We start from the raw sequence: 15,021 nt of genomic DNA on the forward strand, positions 1-15,021 counted from the left end.
GACTAGAAAGCTTTCTGGCATTTAGGGACATCAACAGTGAAGGCGTGCGATCTTGTTCCTATGCAGGTTTGTCGGGGATATGTATGTCGAAAGGGCAACAAATTCATCAGAGTATATTCCATTAAAGTATTTGTAAAACAGGTACAGAGATGCAACATTGCGGTGATGGGACAGTTAGAGCTTAGTTAACAAAGTGGGACCTATTAGATTTAAAACTCTTTTTTTTACCCTATCCAAGAGGGAGAAGCTAATGGTAGATGCACCAGCCCAGATGTGGCAACAATACTCCATGCATGGGTGAATGGTGGCCTTGTAGAGGTACAGGATACTCTCAGGTGTGAGTAGTCTTCTAGCTCTTCTTTGCAGCACACTTTGTAATGTCCTCAATGTATTTGCTTCTGTGAATGTTAAGCCGAGGAGTTTGAAGGAAGAATTCTCAGGTAGGGTGTTATTTGTCATAGACATTGGTGATTGGAGAGGTACCCTGTCATTGTTAAAGGAGAAAAGCTTAGTCTTACTAGCATTAAATGTTACCATCCATTTGTAGACCCATTCCACTATGGTCTGGAGGTCATTTTCTGACGATTCTGCTATTGTCTTAGATTTATGTACATCTGTTCTTCCCTCGTGCATGTTATAGAGAGTTGTATCCTCAGCAAATATACCTATCTCGGACACAATATTATCAGGGAGGTCATTTATGAATATCAGAAATAATAGAGGTTCAAGGATCAACCCCAAAGGCACTCCCACATTAATATTGCTTGGATGTACATCCATTAATGACAACCTGGATGGTCCTATTGTCTAAGAAGGATTTAATCATATTTAGTATACATACAGTTATACTGTAGAATCTAATTTTCATTAGCAGACCTTTGTGCCACACTTTGATAAAGGCCTTGAATATATCAAGGGCTACAGCCCTGGCTTCACCCACCTTATCCAGTGTATAATATATGCGTTCAAAGATGACTTAAAATATCTGCAGTAAAACGACATTGCCTAAATCCATACTGTTTGTCAGGAAGAAGATTTGCTTTTGAGAAATGGACTAGTGCTTGATTAATTAAGGTCTCAAAGATTTGAGCGAAGAGGGGGAGAAGACTGATAGGGTGATAATTGAGAGTCCTTTTACTTAAATGTTGATTTCAAACATTTTACTTGCTTTTTATATTTATTGTCACTGTTTTTTCTATTATATGTTTATTTTAATTTTTTTTAAATTGTTTTATTTATTTGTTCTCACGTTATATGTTTCGTTTTTAATTAAATTTAATTTTTATTGTTCCCGTGTGGACTTCATTTCATAAGGAAAGTCAATCCATTTGGTCAGTTAAGAAGTGTCTCCTCTATTTTTTAAATCTAAAATTCAGCTTTAAAAAAAAATTAAAACATTTTAAAAAAACGTGATAGAAACTATCCATTAGGATTGTTGTTATTTTTCTTGGTATAACGCTTAATATTCACCCTCCCCCATTATTTAATATTTTATATACATCATTCATAATGAATTAAATGTTTTATTTTTAATTGATTATTTCTTCATTATATACGGCATAATCGCGTCGACACACCGGTTCTCGTCAGATCACCGAAGTTAAGCAACGCTGAGCCTGGTTAGTACCAGATGGGTGACTATTTGGGAATTCTAGGTGCTGTATGTGCTCTCCGCTTATCTTGGCATTTGTTTCCAGTCGTGCTATACTTCACTTGCCACTGGTATTTAACAAGGTCGTCTCAGGAGAGGTGTGCCACAAAAATTTCATGCGCAAGCAACCCTTCGTGGGTATCCATAGTCCGTCTAAGACTGAAGGAGCCTGCTTTATTTCTTCATTAATTATTATTTTATTTATCTATTTTTAGATCTTTTATTCTTAGAGATGAGCGTGAGGTTACGTAAGTATTTGACACAGAGCATAATATACAGATTCGTGACCACCTTTATTGTCCGACAGAGAAAATTTTATATACATAATTTATATTTTATAAAAATGGCATATATTTAAAATTTCATGGGGGTTATGCTCTCATAAGAGTACACTTGGCGTTTCTATTGTATTTCCCATCAAATCTTATATGACAATGGTTAGAATTGATGTAGATTCTCTAGCCTGTCTTTATAGTGGGAATACACAAACATCACACAAAGACACACACACACACGAGTTATCTATATATATAAAAGGCAAAATGGCTGCGCGCGTATTTGTATGTCCAGCAAAGGCTTTTATCGCGGGGGTTACTATGTTTAGAACTTTTTATATACTCCCTAGATGATAATATCTACGATTTGCGAACAGTCATCGTCTCTACATTTATTTTGAGAGTTTTTTTTTAAAAAAAAACCTGGTTTCCAGTGTTTATTTATATGAAAAAGCAAACAAAACGAAACTGAATCGAATCCAATCAATTCGCTGACCTTCGTGGCCAGCACGTCATGAAGGCAATCAGCTTTGATCAATGTGGGGAATACCCTTCATATCAGACAACTGCTATTCATTTGAGAATACCTCCTCTTTTTGGGGAGCTTTGTTTCCACAACATCGTGGGGAAACAAATAAATGAAACAGCGGAAAGCTGAACTGGCCTTCAGCCAACCTTCATTTCTGCACCTGTGTATTCACTTAACAAGTCAACTTTTTGATTGACATGGCTAAATTTGAACGCTTTTCACTTCCTATGACTTCATAGCATAGCGGTAAGATGTCACGTTTTCTTTCACTTTCTTTTCCGCCTTCGCATTACAGGTTCGAGCCTGCCTACTAACATATTTTTTTTTCTTTGACACCTCCAAACATCCGGGTACCCCCACTAGTATATTATATATGAAGACTATTATCAAAGAGAGCTCGGTATTTTGTCAATTTCGTTTTTCTTAGATGAACTGCATTTACCATGGGTAAAAAGCCCCATCCACCCCACTGTTACTGTCATCAGTTCAAAGTCATCGTGCCTGATAGGGCTTTTGAGTTGTGTGAAGGCAACCTATCTAAAAGAAGGTAAACTTTAACCAAAAAATTGAGTTTGGTATGAGCCAATCGTCTCATTCAGTGTGCCCATTGAATCTTCTTTACTCAAAAAATGAATTGCATACTGTACCAGCTTAATTCCACTGTAAAAACAGGTATCTTTCAGTTTCCATTTTTTGTGTGTGTGTGTGTGTGTGTGTGTATTCTGTTCTTAATACACAAAAGTATAAAACCTGAAAAATCTTGGAAGGGTGGTCACACTCGAAACCGGGTAAACAGTCACCACACACCTACATTTTATATATAAGCACACACATTAATGAATGTTTGTAAAGTGTAACATAAGTGACGTTTGGGGTACAGTATCACAGACGTTTATAAACCATTAAAACTTCTTTTAATCCTTTTATGTTTTTTTATTTATAACCATATAAACACTTCAAAGTAGATTTCAATGATCCAATATGTAAACATTTGCACATGTTATTAGTGATGCATGTATTGTGCTATTAAAAGTATGTATGTTTTACAAGACAACTTGTTTTGTTTTTCTCAAATGACTGCTTTCTGTATGTATTCGTTTTGACACAAGACACTTAATATGCTTAAGATATCTTAATACATTTCTTTGCCATGGTGGACCTAAATTGTTGGAACCTTTGAAGCTTAAAATGTTTTGAGAACCTTAAAAATTCAAGTGTTATGGTTCCTCTTTCATAATCAGTGAGGAAAATGTGGATGCTTGGGGGAGGGGAGGTAAATAGCCACTTATTTTCTTTAATAAGATTGCTCCAAGACATTATCTCAGATTGCTCTAAGGCAACATCTCAGATTTTAACAAGAATTACTATTTTAGATAAACTAATATATTGAAGACAAACATTTCTTATAGATTTTAGTGGGTTTTTGTTGTTGTTGTTGTTCATAAGAAAGATGCAAATTAGAGCACGGTTAATCAGAGATATGAGCATGTCTGCTAACTTCTTTCAGGTTATAAGATTTACAAACTTGAAATTCAGTAAGAATGATTTTTTTCACCTACACAGATTTTCATAATTGCATCATATTTATATTTTGTCTCATAAATAGTTCACTTAGTGAACATGAAACAAAGGCAGGATGATGCAATACAAGGGTCGGAAAGTGGGATTTGAAAAGCCAGTGCCCTAGAAGAAAAGCAACTTGGCCTGCAAAATCTGCTTGAACAACTGTTGGCATTCTTCAGTAGGGGCACCTTAAATGATTAGCAATAAATTAACCCCTTTTCAAAGGAAGAAGATAAGACCTAGGAGAGTGGACATCCTAGAACTGTACAGGACTAGAGACATGCTTTAATGAACAGAAAAGAAGCCATCTCCACCATGGCCTGGACTCTAGTGCCGAAAGAAAACCCTGGCTGCTTAAAGAGCATGAAACATTTCACTTAAAATTGATTTACCTTTGATTTCAGTCGAATTAAAGACATAAGTACATGACACAACAGATACAGATTCTAAAAATTGGAGCAAATTTTTATCATTTTATACCATAAAATCAAACATATGTTTACCTCCATAAGTATGTTTTCAATTGCTTTAAATATTTTTTTTTTGGGTGTGTGTGTGTGTGTGTGTGTGTGTGTGTGTGTGTGTGTGTACCGGGTGGCTGACATTTTCTTAAAAACTATCCATTTTCTGAACATAATTAATCTCATTGTAGCCTTTAGCAAAAAAACAAAACAAAAAAAAAAAATTTTGATTTTTAAATTTAAAAAACTTGGAAAAAAAAAACCAAACAGATGATAGCCATGGTGTTTAACATACTACAATGTTGAGGAAGTTTACTGTGTATGAACATAGTCACATTTTATTAATTAAAAAAAAAATCAACAAAAAGGTTATTTTATAAATTAAAATGAAAGAATTTGATTTTATATAAACACTAGCAGGTCGCTTTGCATTACCCAATTGTAAAATATTCTTAAATATGTAGATTCCATATTTTTGGAACAACTACTAAACTCAGTCAGTGAACAGTGAAAATGATTGCATCTCCCCCAGTGGTTTTAAATGCACCCCAGATACGAACTTAGAAACCTGGTGCAATATATATGGTCCCTAGTATTCTCAAATGGTCACCTATCTAGTACTGGCTAGGCTCATTGTTGCTTAACTTTGGTGATCTAACGAGAACAAGTATATCAATGTGATTATATATATATATATATATATATATATATATATACACACCTATAAATTCGTTTTTCTTTTGTGTGGATTGATATTCAGATTAAAAACGCTCTTTTTTATTTATTTAAAAAGAAAATACAATTTTCTTATATATGGATCGTGCAACTGCATTCATCTGCAAAAGATCTAGCTAATTTACGTATTCCTTTTAAACATTCATTTTAATTAATTCCCTATAAGTTTTTTCGGTTTTCTTATGGGATGATCATCTTTCGTTAACTATTACGTGTAATTATATTCATGCAGATATTCTACATGATCTATACTTGTATAATATTTGCGTAAAAAGTTTATAGTAAGCACGACATTGATTCCATATATATTTATGTATACGTATATAAATTTGTTTAATCTATCCATCTATCTATATAAGTGAACGTGTGTGTGTATGTGTGTGTGTCTATGTACATTTCCCTACGCAATAACTCAGTCAATATTTAGTCTACAGACTCGAAATTTGATATACAGGTTACTGAGATTTGGGAAAATCGATGTGATCAGTTTTCGGCCAGAAATTTGGCGATTAAGGGGTCAAAGTTCAACGATCTGACCTTTGAAAACTCTACCAAACTCCTCCGACAATTTTCGGTCTAAACACTTGAAATTTTAGATATAGGTTCCTTAACTTAATAACTTGATTTGAGCCCAAAACAAGAAATTTTAAGGGGTCATAATAGGGGTCAAATTTTTAAAAAAATTGACCTCTGCAGTCTCTTCCAAATTACTCAGACAATTTCTGGTCTAAATATTTGAAATTTTACATAAAGGGTATTCAGAGATAGGGCAAACTTTTTCGTCAGTTTGGGTTGAAAATTTTTAGTTACCAATATATAAATGTATGTATGTATGTATGTCTGTTTGCATGGCTGCCTTAAACTTTCAATAGAGGCGACGTATTTTACCAAGATCAGTATCGTTTTAAAGTTCGACCTTTCATACGACAAATATCGAAAAATTGGCTAAAAACATTAATATCTTCCCCTTCAACTAGGCACTTTTCTACAGGGGGGGATTACTTTTTTCGCCGATATTTTTTTTAAGTTATCTTCTCCTTTAGATTGTCTAGGCTTAATTTAAAAAAATATCGCTTCCGTTTTGGCGGTGGTCGTAACAGCATAAACGTTAGGTTTTACCCCGTTTTTTTCCTCCTTTGCAGTACGGGTTCGAGCCTGCCTTCCTACTACCACTTTTTTTTTTTGCTGAAAATGCAATAACTGTCAATTTTCAGTCTACAGACTCGAATTTTGATATACAGGGTACTGAGATTTGGGAAAATCGATGTGATCGGTTTTTAGCCAGAAATTTGGCTGTTAAAGGGTCAAAGTTCAACAATTTGACATTTGAGAACTCTACCAAACTCTTCCGACAATTTTGGGTCTAAACACTTAAAATTTTAGATAAAGGTTCCTTGGACATGGATCAAACTTGATTTGAGCCCAAAACAATAAATTTTAAGGGGTCATAATAGGGGTCAAATCGCTACCCAATGTGTTAGATGTAACTATATTCATAATCTCTACATCTATTATTCCTGAAATAGGTATATCAACTGACCTCATAACAAGGCTGAACAAAAATAATTATCGCAACGGATTCATTTATATATACACACACATATATATAAAAAAATCCAGCCGTTTTCAATGCTAAGCTGTTGAATTTAGTATTTGTCCAATTTATGTTTATTCATTTGTAAAATAATGTGTGAAATACATCATCATCACCTTCAGCAAAAGAGTGAACCTTGTAAACAAACTATTTATAAAAAAAAAAAATCCAGGCATTTTCAACGCTAACCTGTTGAATTTAGTCTTCATCGGATATATATATATATATACACACACATATATATATATACATACATACAAACTCCTATAAATTCGTTTTTCTTTTGTGTGTATTGATATTCGTATTAAAAACGCTCTTTTCTATTTATTTAAAAAAAAAAAAATACAATTTTCTTATATATGGGTTGTGGAATTGCATTTACTAGCAAAAGATCTAGCTAATTTGCATATTCTTTTAAACATTCATTTTAATTAATTCCCTATAAGTTTTTTTTTGGTTTTCAAATGGGATAATCATCTTTAGTTAACTATTACGTGTAATTATATTCATGCAGATATTGTACATGATTTATACTTACATAATATTTGTGTAAAAAGTTTATAGTAAACGCAAACATTGTTTCCATATATGTTTATGTATACGTATATATCTTTGTTTGACAAATTTTGCCTACCAAACTCCTCCTAGAGTCTACAGGCATGAAACTTCATATACAAGGTATTTGAATCCATGCAAAACTTTATATTTGTGTTTTAGCCCGGAAAAATCGGTGCAAAAGTGTGAAAATTAAAAAAAAAACTGAAATTTGCCAGGTGGAGATTGAACGCCGGCATTACGAATCCATAACGTAGTAGCTATTGGTTCATATTTTAATTTTTAGCCTTGCAGTAAACATGGTTTCATAGCCGAGTCATTAACGGCAGAGGCAAAATAAATCGTGAGCTGAACGTTTTGGTTTCGATTCTCGGTGGTGGCGCATGAGTCTCGTTTTTTTTTTTTTGTTTTTTTTAATACTTTTTAAATCATTACTATATATTGCATCCAATCTATCTATCTATCTATCTATAAAAGTGAAAATGTCTGTCTTTTCTCTATGGTAGTTAAGGAAGACTATTATACAGAAAGGCATGAATTTACATATTCACACTTTTTAATATATACATATGCACATAACCTTATGAACAGTACATAGGGTCCGAGCAATGCCGGGCAGAACTGCTAGTATATATATATAAAAGTGAACGTGTGTGTCTGTATACATTTCCCTATGAAATAACTATCAATTTTAAGTCTACAGGCTCCAAAGTTGATATACAGAGGGAAGGTCGCTTTTTTCGCCGATATTTTTTAAAGTCATCCTCTCCTTCTGATTGTCTAGCCTTAATTAAAACCTACGTCACTTCCGGTTTGATGGTGGTCGTAACAACAAAGATGTCAGGTTATTTCCCCGGTCTTTTCCTCCTTCGCGGTACGGGTTCAAGCCTGCCTTCCTACTACCACAGTTTTTTTTTGTGCTCAACACACACGTCCAAACACCCGGGAAACGCCGGGCTGAAATGCTAGTATATATATATATATATATATATATATATATATATATATATATATATACATACATACATACACGAAAGATGACGTAAATATCACAAAACAATTGTAACTACTCTTCCAATTTTTTTGGATTTATGTAATCATGTCCATATTCTTTTTATTTTATTTTAGAGTTAATGAGTTCTTATTCTTTTGATGATTCAGGGTAGAAAAGATTAAAAAGTTGACATAATAATTATGTAAATGATTCTACCCTACGAAACAGGTGCCGTCAAGAATTGAACATTTTAACATGATGAAAGAAATGAATGGTAAGATGGACAACATCTTGAAATTTGGTATATACAGTTTTTGTCATTTATTTGTATTTGTATATGTTACATGAAGCTTCATAAATTAAAAGGTGAAATATTATTGAATAAGTATATTTTTCCCCATAAACACACACACGTATAATATATATATATATATATATATATATATATATATAAGAATGTAATTCTTGGTTCGTTCAAAAGCGATAAAACCATATTTCTACATTACCAATTTATGTGAAATGTTTAGACAATCCATATTTAGAGTCAAGGGATGTTTCCATGTTATTAAAATAAATTAACACCGCCAATTATAAAAATATTGAATAAAATAAAGATATTTTTCGTAAGCCAATACTGCGGACCTGTTTTGTTGGTGGAACTGAACTTCCGTTTCAATTCATTTGATACACCACGATTTGACAAGACGAATTAGAAGATTTCATTTTCTGTTTACTCGATAAGTAAAAAAAAAACAATTCATTTGTTTATCTTAAAAATTTTTTAATTTAAAATTTTTTTCTTTATTATATCAGGCAAAAAAAAGCTGTTCGCTTGCGTTTTGAGTTGAAGCATAAAAGTCGAAGTTGTTTTTTTGTTTTTTTAAACAGTTGTTTCGATATAAGAAAATATGAACTTTTTATTATTAAAACTGTAAATTGTTAGGTGAAAGTACAGTTTGTTTTTTTTTAAGAAAATTTACGTATTGGTAATGTGCTTAAATAATATTTGGTGCTAATGCAGAGAGTGATCCACGTTATTTTTAAATCATATTTCCACGTTTAATTAAAGTTTTATTATGTTTTTTTATTACATTGTAAGATTAAAGCACAGATTAGGTACAAAACACCCTCCCCATGTTAAGAATGGCTTTTTGAATAACGTTATTATTTCAGCACGGATCACTCTCTGCATGAGTACCAATTAATGTTCTGTTTTTTGCTTTTTTTTTTAAAATCTTTTTAACAAAATTGAAAGTACACTTTTTCTTTTTTTTTTTTTACAGAAGTTGTTTTTATATAAGAAAATATGAATGCTTTTTCTTTATTAAAGAAATTGGGTACTCATGCACTTATTGATCCGTGCTGAAATAATAACGCTATTATTCATAAAGCCATCCTTAATATGGGGAAGGGAGGGTGTTTTGTACCTATTCTGTACTTTAACCTTACAATTGAATAAAAAAACGGTAAATTTTAAGATTAGGTCTACCTCCACAATATTCTTTTAAATGACGACTATAGGTTTTCAGCTATGCTGAATACGGAAATCGCATTGAAATTTTGCAGAAATAAGTAGTTATCGAGATATAAAAAGTTGTATAATCCATTGTAATCTCTGGCGGCCATCTTTTTTACGCTCATGCAATCGCGTCATAAACAAATCTACGCGCATAACAAAGATGGCCGCCAAAGAATACAATGCATAAAACAACTATTTATATCTCGATAACTACTTATTTCTACAAAATTTCAATGCGATTTCTGTGTTCAGCATAGTCAAAAACCTACAAAAGTCGTCATTTAAAAGAAAATTGTGGAGGTAGACCTAATCTAAAAAAATACCAAGAAAACATAAAACTTTAATTAAACTTGGAAATACGATTTTAAAAATAGCGCAGATCAGTAAGTGCATTAGCACCAGAAATTGTTAGGTGAAATACAGAAAAGTTTCTACCAAGAAAACCGTTATTTTTTCAGCCATTCTTACCAAGGGGAGGGGATGATGTTTTGTCACTATTCTGTGCTTTCAACTAACAATTTATTAAAAAAAACAAAAAGGTAAATTTTCACATTAGGTCCACCTCCACAATTTTTAACATGGGTAGGTTGGGGGTGTTTATTCTGAAAGCCATTCTTAACATGGGGAGAATGGTGGTATTTATTCCAAAAGCCGTTTTTAACAGACGAAAGACAGGTAAAAGGTTAAAACACATGGTTAGGCATGGGTGTTGTTTATTCCGAAAGTCGTTCTTAATATGGGGAGGTTGGGAGCGTTTATTCATGGCCGCCAGTGAATTATAGTGCATAGTACAGGTCTTTATATCTCGAAAACTAATTGCCTCTGCAAATTTTAAATGAGATTTTCTTATTCAGCATAGTCGAAAATTGTGGAATGTAAAAAATTCATTTATTCAGGATAGTCGAAAATTGTGGAATGTAAAAAATATCCCCCCTCCCCCAAAAAAAAGATATCGTGAAATTTAAATTTAAGCACGGTACCAAAAATAAAATTAGACAGAAAAATACCCCCTTTGGGTTTGTACTTACACAAAGACTTGAAAAAGTTGTCACCAAAACAAATATATAACAAGTAAATATTTTCAAATGCAAGATAAGTTACTTTTCTACCTAATTGGATAATTTTTAGTGTTTTTATTGTGTTTGTACTACTGCACATATAGATTCGAAAAAGTTGTCAAAAAATAAATGTATAACAAATATTATCAAAGGCAAAATATGTTACTTTATTACCAAAATGGATAATTTTTTAATTTTTTTTAATGTAAAATGTTTATTCGGCTCCAAAAACACAGCTTTTACTGCTATATTTGAAAATTACAAATGGCAGCAGACTGTGTTAAACACGTTAAGTTTGGGAAAGGAGTTAAAACTAAAAAACTATACAAAATACTGTTAAAAACCACCGAATATGTCTTCCTATGTCACAGTAACATATATTGAGTGAGTTCCTGACAGTATTTTGTATAGTTTTTTAATTTTAACTCATTTTCACAAACTTAACGTGTTTAACACAGTCTGCCGCCATTTGTATTTTTCAAATATACCGATAAACACTATATGTTTTCGAACAGATTAAACATTTTACACTAAATAAAAACACTAAAAGTTAGGTAGAAAAGTAACTTTTCTTGCCTTTGATAACATTTATTTGTTATATTTATTTTTCAACAACTTTTTCGTTTCTGTGTTTAGTAATACAAACCTGTTTTATTTACTGTAACATTTAGTCGTCTCGAAAAACAGAGTTTATCAGTGTATTTGAAAAATACAAATGGTGGCAGACATTGTTCATGATGTTAAGTTTGGGAAAATGATTTAAAACTAAAAACTATACAAAATACTGTCAGAAACCCACCGAATATGTCAGCCTATGTCACGATAAAATAATCAGTGGGCGTCTGACACTGTTTTGTATAGTTTTTTTTTTAGCTTTTAACTGATTTTTCCAAACTTAACGTATTCAACAGAGTCCGCGACCATTCGTCTTTTTCAAATACATCGATAAACACTGAGTTTTTCGACCCGATTAAGCATTTTACATTAAATAAAAACACTAAAAAAATCATCCAGTTAGGTAGAAACGTAATTTACCTTATCTTTGCTTTCATTTATTTGTTTTTGGACAACTTTTTCGAATCTGTGTATAGTAACCCCCCCTCCCCCAAATATTAATTAAAAACTACCATTTTTGAATACAATAAAAAAATAAACTATTTAGCGTTTCAACGTTTTAGCGATGTTCGGCTTAATCCACTGAATGTTGGCCGAGCTCAAGCCATGATCGATGGTACCTCCTGAGGATCCGGATCCAATTCTACAAGAGTACCATTTTTTTTCATTTTTCGCCCTTTTTTTTTGGGGGGGGGATTGCTGTACTAAGAATATAAGAAACATGCATTTTCTCTTTTTATTAGAATTTTCCATTACACCAAATTGAGCCACATCAACGCGTGGCAGGGTACAGCTAGTATATATATATATAAACTAATTGAACATGTTGCTATTTTTACTTGTTGTTGAGATTGTGAGTTTATACCTTTCTCAACAGTATAATGTAACAAGATTACCCCATAGTAATAAAAAAAGCAGGATAGTAAATAAAAATTATACATGGTAATGAGATATTGTTTGGAACGAGACTGACTGTTTTGATAATTTCAAAATTGAGGCGAAAATGAAAATATAAACATTTTATTGTTTGCAGATTGAAGAATGTGTTTAGAAAAAAATAATTTTCAGAATGAAACAACAGAAGGGATTGTGATTAAAATGAATGAATGTTCCACCTTTTTCTCACTCCAGTGGGGGCTGGGGAGTTGACTATCCATAAAGCTATATTAAAATAATGTTAGCATTCTATTACAAAGTATAAACTCTAAATTTCGTTTTGATTCTTCATATTAGCTACAACACCTTTTGCATTTTGGAATCAGTCATGCATAACGCAACAATTTATAAAAGCTGCAAAGGGATTTAAACTTAGTACAGTCAATTCCATAATCTGCAAGGATAGGCTAGATGCGTACCGCCAGGATTAGATTCACAAAGTTAATACTATGCATTAACTTTGTGAATCTAATCCTGGTGGTTTGCAACATCATACATATTCATTGCACCTGAGAAATAGAATTCTATAAATTATCAACAGTTTATTGAAACAAACCTTATTTCATTTCTATAGTTCACATAATCACTGTATAATCTAGATGATAACGAGATGTGAGTCGGGAATGTGAGTGGATATCATGTTTGGAATGCGATTATGATTTTCTGATAACTGCAAGGTTGAAATGAGAATGTAATATAAATGTTTTATAGTTGTGATTATATTTGAGTTCAGCTAACATCTACCATGAACATTATGATACAATAGTGAAAAGCGAGCAACACTGTTTGAAAGAGGCTGTAGAGATTAGAAGAGACCATCTCCACTAGATTACAAATTCGATTTTGTACTCTGTCAAAACAAGAAACAGTGCCTCCCACAATATGGCAATAGTACTCCATTTTAGGATGTATCTGGCTCTTAAACAAACAGAGAATTGCATCTGAGTCCGGAGAATCGACTATCTATAAAGCTGAGTGTACCAAGAAAATGTCAGCATTCTACTATAATGCATTATAAGCCACGAAAAAACTTTTTCGCTTTGATTCTCCATCTTAGTTGCCACACCTTTTGCATGTTGGGTCCAGTAAAAAAAGCCAAGCATAACGCAACAAGATATAAAAGATCCAAAAGGATTTGAAGATGGCACAGTTAATTTCATAGTTTGCAAGAATATCCATTAGGCAAACTCTGTATCACTAAGATTAAACTAGATTCGCATAGTATGTAACTTATACATATTCAATTCACTTGAGAAATAAGGCTTTTATGAATTACTGACAGTTTACTAAAACAATAAGTATTTCATATCTATTTCGTGCACATCATCACTATAAATAAAATATCCTTTCTAGGAGTAATTAATTGAAACATTCAATATTTGTTACAACAATAACTGGGATACTGTGGAAATTCCATGGTGTTTTCTACATCAATCTTTATAATTTACGGTTAATATTTCTATTGAAATAAAGTCTCTCAGATTCAATACTATTATTAACAAAATGACATCTTTTTCTTCAGTAAAATAATAGTTTTTGAATAAATAAAATGAGTTTTTTAAAAAATTGTAACAATTTAGTTCTTTTTAAAATAATATAAATTCTATTTTCTTATCAAAATAATTGCCAGCTAAATATGTTATAAATAAATAAAACGAATATGTCTTTTTAAATTGCAGCAATTTAATTCTTTTTTAAAAAAATAAACTAAAAATTTATTGTCATTTAAATATTCTTCAAATCAAAACGAATGCCACTTTATGGAACGTATTTATTTAAAAGTGCACTGTTTTAGTCAATAGGATGTCATACTTTGTAATTTGGAACCATGCATTTTACAATGGATAAAACGTGCGTTCTATCCCAACCATTATCAATGGACCAGAGGTCATCTTGACAACATCCGAAAAGGCCAAACTATTTGCCAAAAACTTTGCGGCAAATTCTACCTTGTGTGACCAAGGCCATCAACTCCCCATATTCCCTCCTATAACAGACAACATGCTATGCAACATACAAATATCTGTGCGTGAGGTCGCCAAGCTAATCAAGAACCTTGACTCCAGTAAAGAAACTGGTCCCGACGATATTCCAATTATAGTGTTAAAAAAATTACAACCAGAACTTGCCCCCATACTTTCCAAACTGTTTAAGCGTTGCCTTAAGGAGAAGTGCTTCCCAACACTCTGGAAAACCTCATCAGTATGCCCTGTATTTAAGAATTCAGGAGATAAGTCATCCCCCTCTCAGTACAGACCAATAAGTCTCCTGTGTGTCATGAGTAAGTTGCTGGAATCCACAATAAATAGAGAAGTAGTCAACCACCTCAGCAGAAATAACCTTCTTAGCGACACGCAATATGGTTTTCGCTCTGCTAGATCTACAACAGATGTGCTAACGGTTATATCTCATAGGATTAGCGAATCTCTCGACAAAGGCTTCATTTCTAGGGCAATTGCTCTCGACATATCAAAGGCCTTCGATAAGGTTTGGCATAAAGGCCTACTACACAAGATTTCCAGCTACGGTATAACTG

The 15,021-nt window shown here is 32.5% G+C and overlaps 1 protein-coding gene and 1 pseudogene across 5 annotated transcripts in view; one reads left to right on the top strand and one right to left on the bottom strand.

Annotated features, from left to right (window-relative positions):
• LOC145296850 (mutS protein homolog 5-like) overlaps nt 1-15,021 on the bottom strand; it is a 1,881,756-nt gene that overhangs the window by 1,566,619 nt on the left and 300,116 nt on the right. The gene's annotated exons all lie outside the window — the stretch shown is intronic.
• Nucleotides 1,551-1,667, top strand: LOC145297124 (5S ribosomal RNA; annotated as a pseudogene).

The sequence above is a fragment of the Euprymna scolopes genome, chromosome 17 (genome assembly GCF_053919585.1).
Source record: "Euprymna scolopes isolate OS-2025 chromosome 17, ASM5391958v1, whole genome shotgun sequence".
Taxonomy (NCBI): domain Eukaryota; kingdom Metazoa; phylum Mollusca; class Cephalopoda; order Sepiida; family Sepiolidae; genus Euprymna; species Euprymna scolopes.